The sequence below is a fragment of the Acinonyx jubatus genome, chromosome D3 (assembly GCF_027475565.1).
Source record: "Acinonyx jubatus isolate Ajub_Pintada_27869175 chromosome D3, VMU_Ajub_asm_v1.0, whole genome shotgun sequence".
Classification (NCBI taxonomy): Eukaryota; Metazoa; Chordata; class Mammalia; order Carnivora; family Felidae; genus Acinonyx; species Acinonyx jubatus.
This window is the reverse complement of record NC_069392.1, coordinates 54554957-54580477: the sequence shown is the minus strand read 5'-3', so window position 1 is coordinate 54580477 and position 25521 is coordinate 54554957. Positions and strand designations below refer to the sequence as shown.

Genomic DNA, 25521 nt, shown 5'->3' with positions numbered 1-25521 from the left:
CAAAACATGCACTCCTCTTTTGAATTGTATTAACGGTGCTATAAATAAGTATCTGGTTTTAAATAGCACTGTGAAATTGATGGATACAGATCCCACAGATAACTAATTGTGAACCCTGAATCATTTTGCCCTATTCACATATGGAAATTTATTCCCAAATTTCTGTTTTTGTATTTTTAATCTTTTCAAAATTCAAGAATATATCTGGATTCTTCCTTAGTGAAAAACATACTTGGTTTTTAAACCTAAGAATAAAATAATAATAAATAATAAAACCTGACATGACGTGCCCATTTTCTCACTGAAAGGTAATATTACAAGTCCAATGTAGAGAAGTTGAGGAACATAGATTTATGAAATAACATCAAAAGCACATATAATTTATTTATCCGAGGTAACTGATATTGACATTTTGATGTATTTCTTAATTTTTATATACTAACAATCTTGAATGATTTTGACTACAGCTTTCTTTCACCTAAAGAAAGACATGTAAAATAAACATACTGTGCTATTATACATTATTTGAAAATATTTTTTAATAGTTGCATAAAATTCTACTATTTGGATGTGTCAAAATTCACTTAGCCATCCCTCATTGTGAAATAAATATTTAGTCTTTTCCCGGTCTCTTTTTATAAGTGATACATCTTTGTATGTAAGTTTTTGATTATACCTTGGGTTATTTCCTTAAAACAGATTCCTGTGTGGGAGTGGGAATTATTGAGTTTAAATTAGAAAATCTAAGCATAGAATGTTAGAATTAGAGGACTCATACCTATAATTCAGTGTAATACTGACTTTATTGATGAGGAAACAGGTGAAATAACGGTCTCAAAGTCCTGCCATGTGTTCACTGTGCTTTTCTTTTAAGATTAAAAAAATGTTTATTTATTATATATTTTTGACAAACAGAGAGCACGAGCAGGGGAGGGGCAGAGAAGGGCGGGGGGGAGACACAGAATCCAAAGCAGGCTCCAGACTCTGCACTGTCAGCCCAGAGCTCAATGCGAGCTCGAACTCATGAACCACAAGATCATGACCTAAGCTGAAGTTGGAGGCTCAACCGACTGAGCCACCCAGGTGCCCTGACTTTGCTATTTGTAATATCACCCTGCTGACTCTAAATTCATGTCTGAGGGGCCCCTTCCCAGTTCCAGTTTGGCATCCTCTGTGAAACTCCACAAATGTGCTCCAGGGTCCAAGGCAGGACCAGGAGTTACTTGGAGGCAGGTAACACAGTTTTGTTGCTGTTGCCGTTGTTGTTGTTGTTTGGTCAGAGGCAATCAGCGTGGCAGCATGTCTACAGCCCCCTTCCACTGACAGCAAAACAGAGTGGATACTGAGAAGAAGCAAATATTCTCTCAGGTCAAAATCTGTCCTGAGGAGAACAAAATGGAAAAAGGTTCCAAGAAAGTTGTGAGGTCAGGATGCTCTGAGTTTGAGTTGATATAAAATCAGGCAGAGGTCTTTGATAGACTCTGAGTTCTTTTCTGTCCTTGTATCCGGTTGGGAAACCAGAAGATCTGTGGGGTTTGAGTGGCAGACTGTCAGGGAACTTGTAGGAGCAGGGGACTAAGTACTTGTCTGGTCACCCTCTGTGACAATCCCATATCCTGTAAAGCCAGGCGTGTTTGCAGAGCCACGATGACGTCTTCGTTTGACAGAATATATTCTTTCTCAGTTCGAGGGAAAAGAGAAGGACATTTCTGAAAATCAGGTCTACTCATGAAGTCAAAGAAACAGGCATATTCCCGAGAAGTCACTCTTGAAAGAATTCATTTTCTTAATCTGAATACATAGTTACACAAAATTATTACTTCTTGGTCTCTTCCGCCTGACTTATTCTAAAATAAGATGACTTATTCTAATTCAATAAATTTTAATTAAGTGTCTTCTAAAAGCCCATATTGTATAGATGTAGGCGGGAGAAATATAAATAGCCTACAGCCTAGAAGGGGAGATAAGAATATGGATAAAGAAAATATAGCCGTAGATACAATATATGAAAAAAAATGTAATTAACTGACTTGAGAGTAGATAGATAATTTAATTAGGTCCGTTTAGGCAGAACATTTAGGGGGGGGAAATCATCCATTCAGTGTGCCCCAAGCTTGGAAAGTGGTTGCTGTTGGGATATTAGGTGTATTTTCCCAGATGCTTTTGCTTTGTGCTTGGGTACTAGGGCTACATCTGCGCGGTACACACGCTAAAAGTTCCATGGACGGATGCCTGATGTACCTAAGAGCATATTCAGTGACCAAGATTAGATATAGGAGTGATAAGTTACTGAGTTTCTCCCTTCCTTTGTTACGTGCTCCTCAGAAAGGATAAGTAATTAGTTGGTGGCAAGGTGAGGGGTGCGGGGGGGGGGGGTAGTAGCTGTCTCTACAGTCGTATGTGTGTATAAATCATAGGTAATGAGATGGAGAGACTGGGAAGCAAATGCCATGCCATGCACCTTGTGGGCACTCAATCAAAGTTCATTATCGATGCCAACTTTGATGAAAATAAAGGGTATTATAACATGAAGCAAGTTAGGAGAATAATTAAAGGCAAGACTATAGGAGAAGAAATTATTAAGGAAAAACAGATTAAACAGTTGGAAAAGGATACAAGGTGACTTAGGGGGAAAGATAAAAGTATATGTGGTTAAAGAGAACATATAGCACAATTATCCAGGGGGTAAGAGAAAAAGAATACTGACGAGGAGCGCCTGAGCAGCTCGGTCCGGTAAGTGTCTTGACTCTTGATTTCTGCTCACGTCGTCATCTCACGGTTCCTGAGATCAAGTCCCATATTCGGCTCTGAGCTGACAGCATGGAGGCTGCTTGGGACTCTGTCTCTCTCTCTCTCTTTCTGCCCCTCCCCTGCTCACGGGCTCTCTCTCAAAATAAATAGTTTTTTTTTTTTTATAAAAGAATACTGAAGAAATACACAATTGAGAAAGTTGTCTGAAAAAGTGAAGACAAGTTGACAAAGCAGTGTCTGAAATGTCATTGTATATACCTACATGAATTTCATGATCGGAATGAATGATAAAGTTTCATTTGATAGCTAAACACGCCTTACATAAATTGACCCACAATATAAAGATATTGGGCGCTTTGGACCCTCCTGGGTGTCTGTGGTGGTAAACACTCCATCAGTAGAGATCACCTAACATCTCCGAGGTTCTGGTACGTGACACCAGGGAGTTCACTGGAGTCAACCTGGGAGGCATTATCCTTCTCCATACTTCACACTGGTTAATTCTCCATCAGGTCACTGCATTCTGTTTAGAGCCTCTCAGTGACATGTGAAATGGAGAAACTGGAGAAACCATCATACAACGGGGGAACAATGAGCAGGAAGGGAAGTCGCATAAAAGCCGGCCAGGGAGGCACTTACGCATGTGAAAGGCTATCTGCGCATAAGTAATGGTGAGCAGGTGGTCTTCATTTGTTTACGGAAGGCACCACGCTATGTGTTCGCCAGGTGAGACATCAGAAAGGACCCCTGACATAATAACAAAACCAGGGCGTGTAAGTAACACAAGGCCGAGAGGCCTCAGCTCCTACTTTGTTCATCACAGATGAATCGCCACTCACATTCATTATACAGGTAACGACACTTGACCTCCCAGTGGAGACACAATTCTGTGTTCATATGTTCCCATACACACACATTGAGAAGACAGAAACCGTCAGTCATACATCCGATTCTGTGGCTTGGATTGCCCACCCATACGATCACACTTGTGGCACTTAATATGCAAAGTGTAAGAACAACTCTATTTGTTTCATCTATTCAGGCTCTATGATACCTTTGATAAACATTGTAGGCCGATTAAAAAAATGAGAGTAATCAAAAATATTTTCTAATCACTTATAACCCCATTGGCCACAAGTAATAGTTTTGAATTGATCTATTCATATCTGTTTCTAAGTACCTATGTAGCTTCATTTTAAAATGGATTGCCGGATGGGTGAAATGGGTGGTGGGGATTAAAGAGGACACTTATCACGGTGAGCACGGAGCCATGTATAGAATTATTGAATCGCTACATTGTACACCTGACTCTAATGTAATGCTGTATGTGAACTAGACTGGAATTAAAATTAAAAAATTAATAAAATTAAAAATACACAGAAACACACTTTGAGAATGGTAAAAAACAAAAATGCAAAACAAGAGAGAATAAAACGGATTGCTACCTTTTTTCTTTTTTTCTGTTTTTTGAGAGAGAGAGCATATGAACGGGGGAGAAGGGCAGAGGAAGAGAGAGAAAGAAATCTCAAGCAGGCTCCACGCTCAGCAAGGAGCCCAATGCGAGGCTCAATCCCACAACCCCGGGACAATGACCTGAGCTGAAACAAAGAGTGGGACAGTTGAGCCACCCAGGAACCCCTAGATTGTTAGTTTTAAAACTGCAACATTTTCCATATTCTAAAGGAGGCTACAGGCCTCATGACTACCTTTGAGGAAGAATGCTCTTTTCTTTTTTTGGAATAAACTTTAAGGGGCTTATGTTTATATATAAACTAGTCTACAAGAGAGGGATGAAGGAAGAGAAATTAGGTCATCCTGTGAGACAGAGGAAAATGCTCCCTTCACTATGAGTTGTATAGCTGAAAGACTGTGAGTTGTTAACCGGAATAAGAAGGGTTTGGGGACTAGATCCAGGGAGGATGGGTGTTGACGTTCTGGACACGGGGAGCAAGGTCCAGGTCAGAGGGAATTCCTACCTGTAGGGGAACCAGGTTCTAAAACATGGTGGCCCAGGAGGAAACAGCCAATATGGGATCCCTTTTGAACGGTATGACTATGGTCTAAGGAATAATGATGCTGATGACTAATTTTAAATTATTCTGAGTTATAATAGCTCTGTTATCATCAAGATTTTAGGAAAGCTTTGAGAATTGCCCTTAGCTTCACAGTGAGTAATTAAGTCTGTGTCCATGCTTGGAATGGGGTCTAAAGAAAGAATAGGCTTCCTGAGAAAGTGGTATTTGAGATGACACCTGCGAAGAAGGGGGAGGAGTCTTTGAGGCAAAGGGGCGAGCATGTGTGAGGTCTCTGAGAGGGGAGAGAGCCCAGTGTGCTCAAGGAACACAAGGAGACCAGTGTGTTTGGAGCGCTATGCATAAAGGGCAGAGGGTCATGGCATGCAGACGTCGGCAGACCAAGGATTTGAGGGATTCTAAAATTTATTCTAAGTGCAGTGGGGAGGTTTGAAGGATTTAAAACATGAGAGGAATATAATCCAACTTTTATTTTTTACAAGAGTGTCCTGGCTATGGGGTGGGGAACGGACAGGAGAGGGGCAAGAGTATTTAAAGAGCAGCCAGTCTGAGGGCCAACTGTGGATTCTGAACTAAAATGCCACCAGTGGAGACAGTGAGAAGTGTACATGTTTGAAATATATTATGGAGACAGAATTGACAGGACCCCTGTACAGACTGAATGAGGGAGGATGAGTGAGAATAGAAAGGAAAGAAGGGGTGCTTGGGTGGCTCAGTGGGTTAAGTGAATTACTCTTGATTTCAGCTCATGATCTCACGGTTCCTGAGACAGAGCCCCATGTTGGGCTTTTTGCTGATGGCAGAGGGGTGGGGGGTGGGGCGTGGGAGGGGGAAGTCTGCTTTGGATACTATGTCTTTCTCTCTCTCTGACCCTCCTCTGCACGCTCTTGTGCTCCTGCTCGCTCTCTCTCAAAGATAAATAAACATTAAAAAAAAAAGAGTGGAAAGAAAAACTCCCAGCATTCAGAAATAAATGGAGGTGCCATTTACGACAATGCAGAAGTTGGCTACAGGAGCTTGTTGCGGGAATGCGACAACGGGTAAGCAAGGCAAAGTGCTGAATTTGAAATGTTTCTGAGGCACTGCTCAGTAATGTCACATAAGCTGTGTCTATATCTGCTTGAAGCCCTAAAGACAGGGCCCGAATGGAGATGTACATGTGACAGCTGTAGGTGCAAGAGACTTTTGTAAAGCCAGGGGAAAACATCCATGGAGAAATGTGCCCAAGACTCCTCTCCAAGACAGAGGTTCGGGGAGGTAAGAGGAAATCCGTGTGAGTGTGTTTCTATGGAAGCTGAAGGGGAGTTCTTCAGGAATGAAGGGGTGGTCTTTGAGTTGAAAGCTACTGAGAGGCTGAGTAAGATGAGAAAGGGAAAAGCACTCATTAGCTTTAGAATAGGGAGATAATGAAGACCTCAATAAAACCCCTTTTCATGAAAGGGTGAGGGACAGAAGAATGGGAGGTGAGGATGTGGACTCAGACTGGGTAAACCAGTTTTTGTTTTTGAGAAAGCTGGATCTGTAGGAGAGCAGAAGTAGGGCAGCAAATGAAAGGAAACATGAAATCAAGGGGATGTTTCAAATACAGGAGACTCTAGAAAATATTTACATGCAGAAAACAGCGGTCCACTAAGGGCAGACAGACTGATGACATGGGAGAGAAAATGGCTGACTGCATGTGCACAGTCCTAAGAGGGTAAAGGGGGACCAGATACAGAGTAAAAGTGCAGAAATTAATTCTTCTGTGATGTGAAGGGAGAAGGATGCAGATGAGGGTATGTGTGTACATTTGGGCATGGAAAGAGGGAGTTCCTTTCTAGTGGCTTCTGTCATCTCAATGAAGTCAAAAGCAAGGTTGCTAGCTCAGAATGAGGAATGGGGAGAAGACTTTGATGCAAGGGGAGAAATAATGAGCTAGTCATTGTGGAGAGTAGAATGTGCGGACTACTGAAATAGTAGGACTGTCACGGAATGTTGCGAGCACATCTGACGTCGTGATCATGACTCTAGGATGCTCAGTCGCGTGGCTTTCTTTGACAAAGCTCAGCCAAATAGGTGAAAGTACAGGAAAGGCAGGTAAGTGGGTTCATCTACTTGGCTTGGCTGTTGCCTGGCGAATAGACAGTAGGAAAGACATGCAGGGAGGTGAAGGTACATAAAAGGAAACGGACCATGGAATCTAACCAGGCAAGGAGGGAAGTAAAAACAGAAGGTGGTTGTTTGATAGTGAGAAAGAATAAGGACAAAAAGACTTTGTAACGAACACAAAGAGTTGCAAGTGTGGAGATCAGGACAAGCTGGAGGGGGAGGATATGGTGTTTGGAGAGCGAGATATCTTGCTTTCTTTTTGATGGTGCAAGTGGTTCAAAGAAGTAGATGGCTGAGGTCAAATGGAGGGATTTATTTCTGGATATGAGGAAGGTATTGATTGGATCATCCACGGGTATACTGAAGTTATCAAGAATAAAGCACCTAAGCAGCACCAATGAAAGTTCTGTAGGAAACAGATCTAAGCTCTAATCCTGTGATCTAGATTTTGTATGGTGGGAGGTGCTGGTGGCTTTCTTCATCACTGCATTGATAGAGCTTCCTTAAGCATTAATTCAACACCAGAGGAAAACAGCCGAGAAAGGTGGAAAGAAACAAGGTCCTGACCACAAGATCCTTTGAGCCTCTGAACTGCCCTTATTTGCAGCCTGACCATTCCTATTTTGTTAAGCTGGCCTGAGTGAGTTTTCATTTTTTTTTGTCACTTGCAAATACAAGGCATAAACTAATACAAAAGTGTCTATTTCACAAAAGAGAAATACATGGAAATATAATGGATTTGTTGCTTACCTAATATGCATTTTTCTTTGCTGGTGGAATTGTTATCTGTACTTCCACCATAGGTCACGAGGAAGGGTCAAAGTCAATCACTGCTATTGCAATCACCTTGTCAGCGGTGCCAGTAAAACATAAAGGAAAAGCTGCGGAGGGGTGTAGTGGATTGAGTAGTGCGAGGGTTCATTTTACGTGTCAATTTGACTGGGTCATGGTTGCCCAGATATTTCATTAAACATTATTCTGGATGTGTCTATGAGGGTGTTTCTGGATGAGGTTAACATTTGAATGGGTAGATTTAGTAAAGCGGATTGCCCTTTCCAACGCTGAATGTTTGAAAAGAACAAAATGCTGAGCAAGAGAGAATGTGCTCTCTGCCTGATGGTCTTGGGGCTGGGACACTGGTCTTCTCCTGCCTTCAGACTCAGACTGGAACTTACTTCATTAGCTCTCCGGCTTCTCAGGCCTTTGGGTTGCAGACACAGGGGCTTCCCAGACTCCATAATTGTGTGAACCAATCCCTTATAAAAAAAATCTCCTTCTCTATATATCCTATTATAGCTCCTAATACAAGTAGTGGCCCTAAAAACTTCATGGTCACCAAAAAACTCAGAATGTGACCTTATTTGGAAATAGTCTTTGCAGATGTAATTAATTAAGGAGCAAGAGGAGATCCTACTGGTTAGCGTGGGCCCTGATAAGAGGAGAGGACAAGGAGAAAGACACACCCAGAGAAAGCCATGGGGAGATTGGGACAGAGATTTGAGTGATGCAGATACAAGCTAAGGAAGTCAACGATCGCTGGAGCCACCAGAAGTTAGGAAGAGGCAAGGAAGGACTCTTCCCTAGAATCTTTACAGGGAGCATGGCCCTGCCAACATCTTGATTTCAGAATTCTCTATTTTAGAAACTATGAGAGAATAAATTTCTATTATTTCAAGCCACCAAGTTTGCAATCATTTGTTATAATGTCCGTAGGAAACGAATGCAGGGAGTTTCCGGGAAAAGTCTCTACTCAAACAAGAGGCTCATGGGGAGAAGAGAAAAAGTTGATGGACAAGGAAATGGCAAAAGGTTCCATGTGGCTGGGGCACAGGTTGAGTGGTGAGTCAACTCCCAAGAAGAGCCTGAAGAGGTAGCTGGGCTCAGTGTGCTATCACCAGAAGCATAGAAAAGCAGCAGATGCTAGACTGTGTGAAGGCCCAGATCAAGGGAATTGTGAGTGGAGAAGCAAAACCATTCTCTGAAAACAGGTCTTTGTTTTCTTTTTACATGCTACAGACGATGGCCTTCTTTTTCTGCATGTGTTGGCTAAAGTGAATTGTCTGCTTCCTGTTTTGTGATTGTCCACATTCCCTGGGGATTCTGCACCGCCTACGCCCAACTGCTGCCCTTGCTCTTGGGGTAGTTCAGACTCCCCGAGGGGCAGGCAATGAGCGGGAGAGAGGGCTTCTCTGACAGGAGAAATCAGCTTGTCACCCCATCGCCCTCAGTGTGAGGAGACTGCTTGCTACTCAGGCATCTCTGTTTCATACAATCAAACGTTTGCGGCACAATTTGGTCCTTTTTACAGTCTATGCCCTGACCTGAAATCCCATCTTCCCCACTAATGTCACCTTCCAAAGAGGGATGTTTTAAAGTGAAATTTCCTTTTTCAGGAAGACTCTGTCCCCTTCAAACACTGTCATCTCTTAGCCAACACAAGTTCCTAGAACCCAGTCACTCACTCTGGACGTTGACGGGACAAACGGGCTGTGATGAACTACCCTGTCAGTCTGCTCTGATGACACATATGCATTCTAATGGGGACCCTCTGGAGACGCAGAGTTTCAGACAACACAGGAGGCAGCTGATGCAGGTAGTTTTGGATCGAGGAGCATAGTGACCTGACAGGAGCTGATCTTTGGAGCCTCATCTACTTTGAATTCAAAATCCACTACCTGCTGACTGCATGGCCTAGAGCAAGTTACTTAACCCCCCAAACCTCAATTTCATCATCTAAAAATAAGGGTAAGAGTAGCACCTACCTAACAAAGCGGCCGTGAAGAATAAGTAGCTAACGTATAAAGACAACCTAACGTGGAGCCTGCTATGAATCACTGTGGTTCTTAATATTTCAGAGCAGGGGTTCTCAACCTGGATACTACTGACACTTTGGGACAGGTAAATTCTCTCCTTTAGGAGACTATTCTGAGCACTGTAGGATGTTAAGCAGAATTGTGACTTCTACTCACTAGAGGCTAAAAGCATTCCACACCTCCTCCATCCCTGAGACATGACAATACAAATGTCTACCAATATCACCAAATGTTCTGTGGGGGCAAAATTGCCCACGATTGAGAACCACTGCTTCAGAGTCAAATGGCAGATCTTTGCACACCTCTTAATAACAGTGGATGATGATTTTCTGCCTTGCCTCGATGTGGGGTAGAGTCCACACAAATGATTTGGTTATGAGTAATAACATTTTCCCTACTTCAGTAAAAAACTATTTTTTTCCGAGCACTGAAGCCTGTGTGTCTTGTCTGGTGTGCTTCTTCAAATTTTCCTCTTTATGGGCAAGGGAGGTTGAAACACGTTGTGAGGGTGGGATCTGACAGTGGAATCACTTTCCAACACTGGCATTCCTTTGTTATCTTATTTTCCTCCTTAAACACTCATACCCATCTCGCTTCCAACTCAATAGGATGGTCATTACTATTTTCATGAAAAATGTAATGTCCCCCTCCTCCTTTTCTTGAGTAAAATACTTAATGAAGGGGCAACATTTCATCCTGGGTGTTTGGAATCCCAGGCTTACAACCAAGTAACCCAGTTAGAACAGAATGGCATTGTAAGGATGCACTTTGATTTGCTGGTTGTGTTTTCTTCAGAAGGTATCAGGCAGGAATTTTTTATTTTGTGGGTTGATTTCACCATCCAGCTAAACGTGCTCTTAAGTCTACCCAGTTTCCCTTTGCTTCTACATTTCTTTAAAAATTTTTTTTTATAAATGTTTATTTATTTTTTGAGAGAGAGAGAATGAGCAGGGGATGGGCCAAGAGAGACGCACAGAGAGCTGTCAGCACAGAGCCCAATGCGAGGTTCAAACCCAAGAACCATGAGATCATGACCTGAGCTGAAGTCGGATGCCCAACACACTGAGCCACCCAGGTGCCCCACTTCTACGTTGCTTTTTAAAACATTGGCCTTTCAGGGGTGCTTGGGTGGCTCAGTCAATCAAGCATCTGACTAAGGCTGAGGTTTGCGATCTCATGGTTCGTGGGTTCGAGCCCTGCATTGGGCTCTGCATTATGGAGCCTACTTGGGATTCTTTCTCCCCCTCTCTCTCTGCCCCTGCCTCCCCCTCTCAAAATAAATAAACTGAAAAAAATAAAATAAAAGGGAAAGAATCCCTGTTTCAGAATCCTTAAAAACTTCAACTTGAAAAAGGTAATACTACCAAAGAATTGAATAAACACTGAAATATTTTCCTCCCAAAACTGATCAAACAGAATCTAAACATTTAGAAAAAGCTGTTTGAGAAAGTGAGTCCTAGCAGACATTTCATTCTGTATTCTGTAAAAAGTGTATCAAAGACGTTAGGCTCTGGTCTTGTTGCTCTTCCAGTCATTCTCCTTTCCCCTATCAGACCATCTAGAAGAAGATCATATTAAATGCTAATTTTCATTTTTATGATTTAATGAGCTACTTCTGAGAAAGCTACTGTTTCGCCAGCCCATTAGAAATGTCTGGAATGGCGAGTGCTGAATTAAGCCTTAGGTCACCCCGCTGAAAGTAATGTCAGTGTTTCCGTTATTCATTTATGTTCTTTAGCCCCTCGGACACACCTCCACTGGTTACTAGGCAACCACAGCTTCCTGCAGTTAGTATACATTAAGCGTGAACTCTATGCGTGAGTATGGAAAGGATCTGAATATTCGAATGAGAAGGCAATCATGAGCTGCACCGGACTATTATCTTTGTTATTAGGTAAGACAAAATGTGGGGAACTTCACTATTTGTCAGAAAGTGGATTAATAATACCTTACCGAAAAGCTTTCATGCTTACAGGTGCACCCGTACACACAATAGCCTCAGAGCTGGCAGATATGGAAAACCTCAAAGGAGTCCTCTAGGAGATGGAGAAATCCCTGTTAAGAACTGTGTTTAGGACAGGAATCTGTAAGCCCTGCTTCTTAGGCCCTTTCACTCCTTGTACGGTGGGAAGGGAGAATCTAGGAGACAAGGGGAAGGGTTTTATATCGGGATAATTTTACCACTGTACTTAAGGTCTGCCAATGTTCCCTGCCCAAGGAGAATTCAAAGTGCCGTGGGGACGTGCCAGCGATTCAGGTGGGGGCGTGCTTTGTGTTACTCACGGCGGCACTGTTGGCCACGTAGGAGGTGTGTGAACTGAGCGGGGCTGTATCCGTGCCGGATAAAACAGAACTCTACTGAATTGAGGTCATGAGAGGCTCATTTGCAGTGGCTGAATTGGGAAGAATGTAGTCTTATCTGGTGATGAGTCTTTTTTATCTTCACATGTGCCTTTCGTGGATGCTACTACTCTGGGAAGAAATTCAACTTCGGAAGGGAAACCATGTGATACTACAGTTGTTCATATATATTAGGAAAAGGTGGTGTAATAATAAAAACATGCTCTTAGAAAAAGACAGCCACCCTACTTATCTATGCAACTAGAATTGGAAGAATAGTATGATACGCACACATAAACACAGAAAAAATTCCAGCCTACTGTTATGGAATTGTAAGGAATGACAGAAAAGAGAGCTACATTATTCATCTATCTTTGATCATTTGAAACTATCAGATTCACTGTGTAATATTTTCCTGAAATAAACTGTACAGATTTAAAAGTCAGCTTCTGAAAGTTACAAAAATCAACTGATGGTTAAAATACAAGCGCAAACCATAAGCTGTCACTCACACGAAGGCACTAACATTAAAGCACATTACGATGAACTTTTGTAAACACACCATAACCCTTAGTTTTTGATAGGAAAGCGTTGTTCCATCCATTTTTGTGATGATCATGGTTTTAAAAATCCTGCTTACATATGGTAAATAGCATTCTGCAAACTCTTCTGGGAAATTAAAGGGGAAATCAGCACACAAAAGAGAAAACTCAACAGGCAGGGCCATAACCGGGAGCTGTGAATAGAAGTCTTAGTTTTTCTAAGATATATTTATATATATTTATATAAATATATATATTTATTTATTTTACTCAGAGATAGACACTGCAGGGTACATATGCTACTCATATTAAAAAAAAATTCTTTCTCACTCTGGAATATTAACAAGTTATCCACATAACAATAGTAGACCAAAGACACAGGCCTGTCTCTTTTTGTTTTAATATACGGGGTATTTATAGATCGCACTATTTTACATTTTTCTAAGAAACGAGTACGTTGCAATCACTTTAGTTGCCATTTTTAGCATCACATTATGCCTGTCAGCACCTGGACTATTTTGGTATTCCCGTTAAAGGGCCGTTTATGGCTTTTGTGCTCCGGCTTCACACACGTGCACACCAGACAATACACAGGATGTGAGCCAGGAAGACATTTCTGGTTTTGCTCAGCCATATGTCCAACACCTAGCAAAGCTCCTGATAGTTCTCAATAAATACTTGATGAATGGTAAATCTACTTCTTTGTTTTGTGAATAAAACCAAATCAACCTTGTTTTCTGAGTCTTTTCTTACATCTAGAAACTTCTCCTGGAGGAAAATAAGATCAAGAGTATAGAAACACTGGCTCATTTGTTGTATGATGGGCAGGAGTTTGGTGGTAGGAGACTCAAATAGGTCCTCGTTGCAACTTTGCTGCTCATTGGGGGGGTACTACTTAACCTCTCGGCCTCAACTTCCTCAAATGTAAAATTAGGAGTCGCTACGTGGCCCTGAAATTCATATGTTGAAATCGTAATGCCCAATGTGATGGTATCAGAATGTGGGAGGGGACTGTGGGGTTGATTGGGTCATGAGGGTGGAGCTGTCATGAGTGGGATTATAAAGAAGGCCTGACAGAGCTCCCTAGCCCCTTCTGCATGTGAGGACACAGACAGCAAGTGCCTGCTTTGAACCAGGAAATGGGCCCTCATCAGAATGAGACCACACCGGTGCCCTAATGTACTTCCCAGCCCGCAGAATTGTGAGAAATTTCATTCTTTATAAGCTACCCAGTCTTTGGCATTTTGTTATAGAGGCTTGAATGGACTAAGAGAGGGGTCTAGGTGAAATAATCAGAAATATCCTTTCTGATGCTTAAATTCTGTGATCCTAAGACATAATCGATGGCAAATCAAAGTAGGATATTACCTGAAATAATTATGCCTTATTTATCTCAGGCTCCCAGGTGCCTAGCACAGAGCCAGGAAACATTAAGAGATGTGTAATATATTCTTAAAGAGCAAATGAGCGAATGATCATTATAGGTATAAATGTGGCCTAAGCATTGTCAAAATTTTTCACCAATGGAAGAAACCCTTCTCTATGGATACCGATATTTGCAATTAAAATGAAGTCAGAAGATTGCTGTTTGCAAATTTAGAGTTTTATTCATACCAATTATTTTTCTTATACATGATAATTGAATAGTGTGATTTTTAGAAAAATTCAGAACACGTTTATGTACCCTCTTAAGAGGTGCTAAGCATGTCATTATGTCTACAGAATGATTAACTTTGTATCCAAAACAAATTTTTTATAATTAATTACAAATATTCATTTCATAAATATTTTTAAAGAGAAAAAAGAGAGACAGAAGTCCTTGCCTTAAAAAGCCCCCAGCACTGGTGGTGATTCTATATAATGCATAGCCCTAAAATTCTATCAGTCGACAGCATTAGACATCATCTCCAAGCTTATGCTCACATCAATACATGAGGTTTTTGCACAGTCTCAGAACCACAAGGTGCTGTATCTTTGAAACTCTTGTTGAACAGAAATATTGCTAATTTTGGCATCAACCTAAACATAAACTTATTTGCCAATGAGAAAAAGATCTGGAGACTTAAAAATAGCTTATTCCTCAGGAAGTACTTTAAATGGAAAATTCTAGCATTATCTTATATACATATTCTTATAGGATTAAACTGCAAAGCTTTTTTAGTGAGGTAGTGTGCTCCAGTGGAAAGATACGGCTTAACATTCTCATTCTGCCACTTAGCAGAAATGTGACATCGGCAAGTTACCTACACTCTTGGAACCCTACTATTCTTATCTGAATAAGAAGGGAAACAATAGCTAATTTGAGAGGATAATATGAAGTTAGGTAAGATAATGTTCATGGAGTCTCTGGGTTGGTGCTTGGCACACCTCTGTAAGGTCCCCTTTCCCCTAAGGGAGCTCACCCTTTGCTTGTAATGCTGGATGAAGTGTTACGATCTTTACCACACTGGAAGCACCAAAGCATATCTCAAAATAACGACCCTCCAGACTTCATTCAAAACCAGAAATGAAACTACTGTGAGCTTGGTACGGGCAAATCAAAGATAAAGAAAAAACTTGGCATTTGTCCCTGAAGAAAATTTTGGAGGGAAAACAGACAGGTAACCAGGTAACGTGAGAAATGACAAGAGGCTGTGAGTGACTGAATGAGATCGCTGTTCTCTCTACCGTCTACAATTGGAGCTGATCTCCTGGTAATGGCTCAAAGGGCTACGTGAATTCTGAGAAGGACTGACGATGATCTGTTGACCCGGGAGGAGGTCATCAATGACTTAACTGAAATGGTAACAGCAACAGCTGTGATGTGTCTCCAAAGATGACTGGGGTGTTGCAAGTCACTGGAGAGTGCATGTGTGCATGTGGGTGAGGGGGATTTGGAGAGGAGTGTGGGTGACGGGAGAGTCCAGGCAGAAAAACCAGCATGAGAAAAAGTAAAGGCTCAGAGAGCATGGCTTAGAGAGGGCAGATCACGTGATTCCTATGCTGGCAAAGACCAACCAATGAGGGACAACAGTAGGCCTTGAGACTCAAGAGGTCTGCTTGCTAAGGAATACACGAAATATTACTATATTTATTATATATTATATTTATATTATAAATATTATAACTTGCTAAGGAATATACGAAATAGATTTTGTTGATGGTGCCCCCAGCACCAGCTGTGATACTGGAGTGGCCCTAGTGTATTTAGATCATATTGGCTACTGTTTCTTGGGCTCCTACCATGTACCAGGAACTGTGCTTTGTTGTTTATGGATATTATCTTCTAGTCTTCACAACTTATACATAACTTTTGAGGTTAAGGATCCGAGGCTCAGAGAGGTCAAGGAACTTGCTGCTCAAGGTTACATGTTCTTCAATGAAGCAAATGAAATAAAAGGAGAAATAGGATTTTTAAAGTACTCATTTCAGATAAAACCTTTAAAGAATGGAAATAATGAGATTTGAATATAAATCAGGAAGTTGATTTAGACAGTCACATTTTAAAAGAAAAGGGAGAATAGGAATGTTGAAAAGGGAGAATTTGTGTTGCAAGTGAGGCCATTCAAATGAGGGCGAGATCTCTTAACACGGGCATGTTTTGAAATGACGTAAGGTTTTTAATAATAAAAAATGTTGCTCTGTGTTTTAAAGTTAATTGATGATTATATTACATGAGAGACAGTGAACATCATAATTAAGTACTCAGGGTCTGAAGCCAGACTGTCCAGATTTGAATTTTTACCCCCCAACTTAACGACAGGCAGTTTATTTAAACTCCCTGGGCCCTAGTTTCCTTATCTTTAAATAAGGAAATATAATATTACTTATGTCATAGGATTGTTCAAGCATGAAATGAAATATACGTGTATATAGAATATTGTTTGGCATAAAGTAAGAACAAGTAAGCATTAGGTATCATCGCTTTGAGCCTTAGTCTTTCTTCACCAACCATTTATTTAGAAGTTATCTACAGTGAGCCAAGGGCTGGGCCAGCTTCCAGGAATACCAAGATGGATTACAGATGATTTCTGCCTTTAAACACATTTGATTTTTTCCAATATCCTACTTTGTGGCTCAGCAGAAATACTACTGACTACATCTTGTTTAAAGCACTTTCCTGAACTATTTGGGCAGCAGTAATTTAAAATCTCCATTGACAATGTTGCTCATTAGTGTAAGGACTCACACCAACCCTTCCTCCAACATGAGGAGGGGTTCAGCCTGAGCTATCTTTTATGACATGTGTCCCTTGACCCACCAGGCAACGTTATGAAGTTAGTGAGGTTATTTCAATAGGTCCCCTCCTACTTATGCGAACCAAACCTCCAGAAGCTGAGTTTCTGCATCACTCCCTCAGGAGTCTCTGGCTTGCTAACTCATTAGACTTTTGTGTGATGTAGTATGCATTATTAATGGATGCATTTCTTTCCCTGAGAGTTTTTTTTTTTTAAATATGGCTTTATAAAGCCTCATTTCCATAAGCTGGAGAGAAATGTTAATGATTAGAACTTTCAGTGCTGCACTAAACTAAGGAAGGTTTGTTTTGAGAACATCAGTTATTCACTGCTTCAACCACACCACAAAGCTATTCACCCCTGTGTCTCTCAATTTTAGGTTATCAAGGGATCCAAGTCATTCTTCTTGTAATGGCATTTTCACATTGTCTGAAAGGATCCTCAATTAGGCATTGCAGGTTTACCATTAACATTGTTTGAATAGATGAAAATTGTTGGTAGGAGGAACACCATGTCCTTTTGAATGTACCCACAAAACATTAAAATGGACAGATTAACAGTCACGATAACCTCGGAGAAAAGACTGAAAAGGAAAATGCCTCCATAAATAAGTGAGAAGGAAATGAAAAAGGCAAGGTACTTGCATTTAAAATAACCAAGTGAAGTGATTTTGTGAAAAGCTACTGTAATATCAAGGAAGCCCTTTAGAGTAGCATGGTTGAGACAATGGTAAATTGTTTGCCTGCCAAAAAAAAAAAAAAAAGACACAATGTGGCATCTGATCACTTAGCATTCCAATATAGCCAGTATTTAATATAGGAGATGTGAAATGATCAGATCATAGGGCATCTTTAAGTAGCAAACTATCATTACTGAAAGAGAAAGGTCACATCCATAATCAAATAGATTAAGTCTAGACTTAAATGTGAACGCAGGAATGGGACAGAGGCCCTAAGGAGCAGTTCTCATCTGTAGAGAAGTCTGTGCAATGTGAGTATTTAAAAAGTAACAATCATATTTGGTGCATACCTGAGAATTTAAAAATCTTCTCATTAATTTGATATGTAAAATAAGAATATGACAATGATTTCCTCAGTAGCAGCGAATTAACACTACAACGTTGTACAGCTTAGAACATGGCTTCAATAAATTAAGTTAAATTTTTTTCAGTGTAGAAAAACCACCCAACTTTACCTTTAACTTGAAATGCATTTCCTAAGAATCATTTTCCTTGGGAGAAGCAAGGAATCCCTGTTCTCTGTTTTCCCAAAAATTTTGGGAGACATTAATGAAGGATTTGTTGGTCAATTTCAATCTAACCAGAAATGAGAAAACACTCTAAATATTTTAAAAAGATGGAATTTAACCTAGAGAAATGGTTACCTGGATGATGGAAGAACTGAGAGCTAGACAGGGGATAGTGAATGAACTTGGAGATCAGCAGCAGGAAGCCAAAGGCATTACCACCCACGAGGTCTCAAGGGAGAAAGGGAAGAGGTGATATTACTGGAGCTCAGAGTTCAAGGTCACTGGGGAAGCTGGAGACAACGGGGTGAGTCTCAGGGCAGAAAATACAGCCCATAGGGGTCAGCTGCCATGGAACCAGTAGAGTAGGAGCAGGGAAGGAATGGACTAGAAGGTAAAAACAGGCACAGACCAGCAAAACTGGAAAACAGAGTTAAGTAAAGACGTTTCTCATTTTCATTTTATCCTCCAGAATGTTACACCAGACAAGTTGATTTACTGATATTTTCAAAGGGCTCTAAGTTTAGCTCCTGGGAACCGCCTTCAACGAACATCTTGTAAATAACGAAATCACCATTTTAGTTCCACACGCAATCTCAATAAACCACATTTGCACACCCTGAAGAGTGTGAGAGAATGAGCCCCTTCGCTTTGACGTTAATAAAAAGGATAAAGGAAGCAAGCATGGGTGTCTTTAGGATTAGATTTAGAAAGTGGTCATTGCTCTGTCAGTTGCATTGTTTTATTCAGAACTGTGAACAGAGGTTTATTCTGCTGTTCCGGAAATCGCCACTCTTCAAAGTAGATAATAAAACCACACTTTGAAAGCTGGACTCAGGAGGAGGTGGAAAGCCACACAATTTCCTCAATAAGACCACCTCTCAATTCCTCCATTCCTTTCCATTCTGCTGATAAACGACAATGGCATATTGCAGACTAATAGTAAAGCACCGATTTGCAAGCCTTTGTCTTTCATAGCATGGAAGGGTAGATATGAATGATGATGTAAAAAATATTTGTATCCATCAATTTTATGGCCAAGCAAAACAAAGCTTAATGTGTGTGAGCACGTGTGTGTGCTTAATCATACACAGCAGTTCAGAAACTGCACCTAACCTAAACCATGTCCTACTTTAATTTAAGCAGTATAAAATCTCCCCAGGGCAGCCTGTGAAATGTTAGCCTTGTCTCTCACACACAGACTTGTTAATGATCAAACTGTCACTACCATCATGAAATTTTCCCCCAGTTTATGCCTTTAGAACATAGTTTTGTCTTATTCTGGCTTATTACTCTGAAACTAAGTACTTTTGTATATTTAAAAAAATTATGACCTTTAGAGTAGAATGGCGTATGAGGCATTTGCTTCATAGGAACCAGGAAGAATGTTAGGGCATCTGTACCTCACACCTCACACTTCAGGTGATTTCTAACAGTAACAAAGCCACGAAAAGCACAGAAACCAAGTCTTTGACTGTGTGGCACCTCACTAACAGTACAGAACGTTGATAACATTTAACGCCGTTTTCTTTTCACGCAAAGGAGAGAAGCACTTTAAGGGGAAATAGTTCAATGTCCATCTTAAAGTCTTTGTTTCAGATGCACTCACCTAAAATTCAATGAAGAAACAGCATGAACTTTCCAAAACCATCTATTTTCTCTTCTTTGAAATGGCAGTTGACTATGGCATTTAAAGACTTTCCGAGCACTTCATCCAGGGATCGGTAAATCTTCATTTATCTGCAATGAGAAAACATGCTTTTGTTTAGCTAGGTAACTTACACTTGCATGTTTCCTACAAACAAGAAGCCAGAATGGGCAGATCTACAACATACGGTATTTTTCAAATCCCGTCATACACTAGTAATGCTTTGTAATACTCAAACTCAGAATCTTGGTTTTCATTTACTCTAAGAAATATTTAGAAAAATGGACGCTGGTGCCAGAAGACACTTTACAGATGAGGAGGGTGAGGCCCAGGAGGGTGAAGCGACCGTCCAAGATTAAGAAGCTGGTTAGTAACAGAGAGTGGCTTTGAACCTTGCACTCCTGACATACTTCTCTGTTGTTAGTTGATTAAAAACCCAGAAATGCGAAAACATGGAATCTTCTGTGTTTTCCAAGTAGGTAATTTTCTGGAATATTGTGTCACCATAATTTCTACCAAAGCCAAGGAAATTAGAGCTGAGGTCAGAGTCCTCAGATGAGCATTTCCTCGAGTGGTTTAAGCCTGAGCAATCACAAGTAGAATGCCTACAAGAGAAGACTACCGCAAGGGCAACCTGACATTATTTAATGATCCGTATGATTTATTAGGTTATGTAGTGATAACATAAATAACAAATAGTTCATAAAATTGCCTGTTAATATTTCTTCACAAAGCTGAATGATTTTCTAGTCTTGTGCCTTCTGGGAAAACTCACAGAAAAGAACTGAAAAGAGAGAGGTTCTAGATGGCACTTCCCAGAAGATTCCCCGGTGGTGATTCAGGCACTCTCTCACCATCTGCCATCAGCTAGTCTCTCTCACCAATCTTTCTTCTTCCCTTTCTCCATCTCCTTACCAACCTACAGACTGGATGTTACCACCCCAGGTGCTGGACAGCTTGAAGCGGCAGGAAGCTGAAGCTCAGGAAAGCCCATGTTAAGATGAAGGAAAGCAGTGGGGAGGGTGGAGATGGTAGAAAATAAAGGGGAGAAGGCGTCTGATGACAGTGGGGTAGAAAAGGAAGGGACAGGAGCCTACCTTCGCACCCCAGATGGGAGAAAGAAAGGCACCCTCTGTCTCCAGTTCCACACTTTCCCTCCCAAGTAACTTCTTCAAACCCAGTTATCAAAAAGGATTACAGTAATTATTTTAGCTCTCATGGTTTCTAGGATGCTATGATTCTAGGCTCCTAGAGAAAATTCTATACAATAACTTCCCCTTGCTGTAATCTAAGTTTTCAGATATATTCATTATTGCATGAGATTTATTTCACAGGAGATAAAGACATGTTCACTATCCAATTAACCCTTGTTCTGTGTCATATTAGACCCCAGTCATCTTTCCCTATACTTGGATTCTTGGTACATACTTGGCATTCTTTGAATTAAATGTATTATTACAACAGTAGTGCTTTCAAACATTTTTGTTTGTTTGTTTTCTTAAAGTACGTGTTACTTTTTTTTTTTAATTGGGGTTTCTGGTGAATTAGACCAATGCATCTGGGAATAAGTTACATATTACAAATGTCCTCTCAACCTCATGAATGCAGCTCTCCAAGCACCAGGATCAGGAAATAAATGGAAACCTTGTACAATCTTGAACACTTTTTTGTAAGACTATATAATGTGTGTATATATATGTAGTACATATATGTGTATAATAAAGTTTATACACTTAGATGAACTTACATCTAGCTATATCTGGCAATACAGAGTCACTCAAGAAATCCCTTGGTATTGTATTGGCCTGGGGACTTCTTGGGATCATGCTGCTGGTTTTTGCACTGCCACCTGGCAATCTGGGGAAAAGATGTTTTGCATTTTTGGTTTTTGTCCACGTCTCTGGATTATTCCAGACTGCAAGAGACTAGGAGGGAGACGAGACTATGCTCAGAGGGAGATGCCGTGTTAAAGTACCCTGCAGGGCAGCTCAGGTTGCACACCTTCATTGAGATCTATGACTCCAATAAAAGTTGCAACTTGAATGATACCTTGATTGGAAGCTGGCATTCATGTTTGCTCTTCCTCCTCCGCTAGAAATGGCCCTGTTTCAGCTTATATGTCTCACCCGGGCAGTGATCAAAAGCAGACGTCGAGTCTGGAGGCAGCCCTCTCCTTACCCCCCTTGGCTTCTATCCCCCCCGCGACTACTTCAGAGTACACAGAGCTGAGTATCTATAATTCTTTCTACTCTGAGCCTGAGGGTGGCAGTCTCCCAAAGTGCCACTGAATTAAAGGCATCCATCCTTCTCTCTCCTCTTGCTGTGGCCCCCTGGTCACTTGCAAAGCAAAAGTCTCATGTGAACACTGGGTGGGAATAAAAACCAGTACCTTTCTCTCTTCAAATTCTTCCTTAAATTCTATGTCAGCTACCAAATTCTAGTTTCAGTAACTTGTGGCTAGAAATTAACATTTAGTGCCCGGAAATAAAATAAAATACCGTCTCCATCTTCTAGCTCCCCGAAAAGCCTTCAGTCACCGCCTGGATTGAAGGTAGAAGTCGATATCTTGCCACAAGAGAAAGAATATTTTGTCAAGTTGGGATGCCTTATTTTAGACATATAGGTTGGGTGGGAGTGGCAGGAAGCAGATTTTTGATTAATAAAATAAACCCCTCAACTCAGAGCACATAAAAATAGAATGGGCCATCTGAAAAAAGTAACTTTCAAACTAACGGTATCAACTTAAGTCTTGATAATCACTTAACGACGGTGGGATTTGGTAAAGCACACGCATTTATCACACAAGAATGGTGTAACTGGTCAGTGCCAACAGAGATTATGTGGGAGCCAGATGAATATTAGACCGGAGTGGAGTTAATCACATTTTTTATTCCTATTTATGCCTTTACTGATCTTCCCACCCAAACAGCACCCCTTCCTCCTTCTCTACTGCTTACTCTGATACATTCTCCTGCGTAGCACTTGTACTGTTATTATTTATTCATTGTTTGTCACTTCACATTAGAATATAAGCTCCCCAAGGGCAGGAGTTTTGTTCACTGCTCCCTCTCTGATGCTTCGAACACGGCCTGTCCCATAGTAGGCCAGCAGCACTATTTACTGCATGAATAATATACATAAATGGAGACTTCTCTTTTCTTATCAACATTTGATCCAATTTCCTCTTTCTTACCCCTATCCGTCGGCACCATTCTGAAAATGATTCAGTTGGATGCATTAAAGGCTTTTATTCACACTGAAAAGACAAAGAATCCAAGCGGGCATTTTATCTTTCATTGCTGTGTAGGGAAAAGCTCGCCTGCATGTTAAATGGAGGATTTGGAGATGGTGGCCTCCAGCAGTTATTCTGTAGCCTTTTCTTCTTCTTCAGTTATGCTCAGGAGACTACAGTGCCATGAGTCTAGTTGACTGGATTTCAGAGGTATGGACCCCACAGTCAGATCACTGTAGTCACAGGGGGCAGGTTCTGTGTTCTGAGCGGCAGCTACAGACGAAGACCATAGACTTACAAATGGCGCTCCAGAGAAATGTGCACATGGAGAGCCACACTGCATTCAGAAACATAAGAAACCTGGTCTTTTCTGTGTTTGACATTGTCTGTTAAAGGATATTGGCTAAGAATGATTAAAGTCACTTGCGAAACATCAACTACTTGCCCAAATAATTTCTCAACAACTGAAATAGGTCCTGTTGTTTTTATGAGGGACTCTTTGTTGTCATAGTCACAAACGGCCTGCTAGGGTCTCATGCCAGGGCTGAGGCGGAGCTCAGGGTTCTGGCTACCCCTCTTCTGCAAACACAGCATCGGCCATGTTCTCAACAACAAAGAAGCTGGAAGGGGAAGAAAAATAATCCCGAAAGGCACCTGCAGCATCTTCTAGTGTTGTAGAAAGGGGACTGAACTATGATTAGAAGTTGGGGTTTTATTTTTGTCTCTATACTAACTAGTTGGGCAAGTCATTTACTGTTAACTGAGTTTCAGTTTTCTCATGGTAAACAGACAGCAATGGTCCTCAACCAGGAGTGATTTTATACCACCGCAGGGATATTTGGTAACGTCTGGAGAAAGTTATAGTGGTGGAGGGAAGGCAGGTGCTACTGATATCTAGCAGATAGAGGCCAGGGATGCTGTTGAACATCCTATAATGTACAGGATAGTCCCCAACAAAAAATAATGATCCAGTCCAAAATGACAGTGGAGTGCCATTTAGAACCATCCAAACCGTGGTCTGGATGTCTCAAGTCCCTCTCAGTTCCTAACACCATTTTATAATTCTACCACTGGTCCCATCTAGACCTCTGAAGTTGCACAAGTTAATCCTAATTCCCCTTCTGAAGCTTCCTTCAACTCTGTATATGACATCGATCTCCTTCCTATACCTCCCAGCTCTATTCTTAGATGCCCTCCACCACCGGACCTTGATGTTTCCACACCAGCCTTTGAGTGCCTTCCTCATAGCACATGTGATCATGTAAAATTACCAGGGATTGCTTTTTCTCTCTGTAAGAGCATGTACAACTTGAGGGCAGAGACTGTCTTGCTTATTTTTTCATCATCTTTAGTACATCATCTATCCTGATGAATACTAATCCTCCTATTTGTTTGAACGTGGCACCTGGGCGGCTCAGTCAGTTAAGCATTTGACTCTTGATTTGGGCTCCGGTCATGATCTCACCATTTGTGAGATGGAGCCCTATCTTGGGCTCTGTCCCAAGAGCCTGCTTGGGACTCTCTTCCTCTCTCTCTGTCCCTCCCCCACTCATGCTGATGCGTTCTCTTCCTCTCTCTCAAAAGTAAATAAACTCAAAAAAAAATGTTTGAGTAAATGACTGGTGGTGGAACAATCAGCAAACATGAAGCTCAGCATTTTCTCACTTGGTTCCTACAGGAGGTTGTGGTGTAAACTTAGTCTGATCATCTCACCAGATTATGATCTATTGGCCCAAGAATGTCAAAGTGCCTTGGAAAGCTACAGTAAAATGGATGTGGGATAGTGGTCCTTGGACTGAATTGAGAATCCCCCCCAGACACAATGATATTAGGTCAGAGTCAGGGAGAAGACTGCTTGGAAAGAGGCCTTTCTGGATGCCTGTTTTTTATGTTTATTGTTTTATTTTTGAGAGAGAGAGGGAGAAAGCACACATGAGCACGGGACGGCAGGGAGAGAGGGGCACAGAGGATTTGAAGCAGCTCCGTGCTGACAGCAGCAAAAGCCTGATGTGGGGCTCAGATCGTGACCCAAGCTGAAGTCAGACTTTTAACCAACTGAGCCACCCAGGCACCCCTGCCTTTCTGGATGCTTTACAGCTGGAGACATAGTCCTCAGGGACACTTTTGGGCACCCTCTCTGTTCCAAGGATTTGTTCGCATTGACAGAGAGTTTAGTTTGAGAACTAGGCAGGTCTTGGCTGTTTGTACATATTTCCTATTAAGGGCATAGACTGTTACTTCAAGCTCTTAGGATCAAGAGGCTGTAGCTGTGGGACAGTCTAACTGTTCAGCTCCAGTGTGGCCCCGTCACAGAAGGGCAAGATCACACAGCCTGGTGGACTCTTCCCACAGGGGATTCTAGGTTCCATAGGAAGCCCTACTGAGACTGGCTGCATCTGTCTCTCTGAAGTTTTTACGTCTGTCCAAATAATCAAAGCAATTAATCTAATTTCGGGGGGGGGGTGTGCACCTGTCATTTCCTTCCCTCAAATTATAGCCTAATGGTGGCAGACACATGGGCTGTATGTCACGACTTAAGAAATATAGGTATGTATCCAGGGAAAGTAGAGTTCCTGCCATGCTGTCCCTCTCAGTCACCTGCTTTAACACTC

At 41.4% G+C, this 25521-nt stretch overlaps 1 protein-coding gene across 27 annotated transcripts in view; it reads right to left on the bottom strand.

Moving 5' to 3' along the window:
• The window catches only part of DTNA (dystrobrevin alpha), a 352058-nt gene that overhangs the window by 167042 nt on the left and 159495 nt on the right, over nt 1-25521 (bottom strand). For all 27 annotated transcript variants that reach the window (XM_053206596.1, XM_053206598.1, XM_053206597.1 and 24 more), the window contains exon 2: nt 19639-19769. The gene's annotated coding sequence lies outside the window, so the exon portion shown is untranslated. The remainder of the gene's footprint in view (nt 1-19638; nt 19770-25521) is intronic.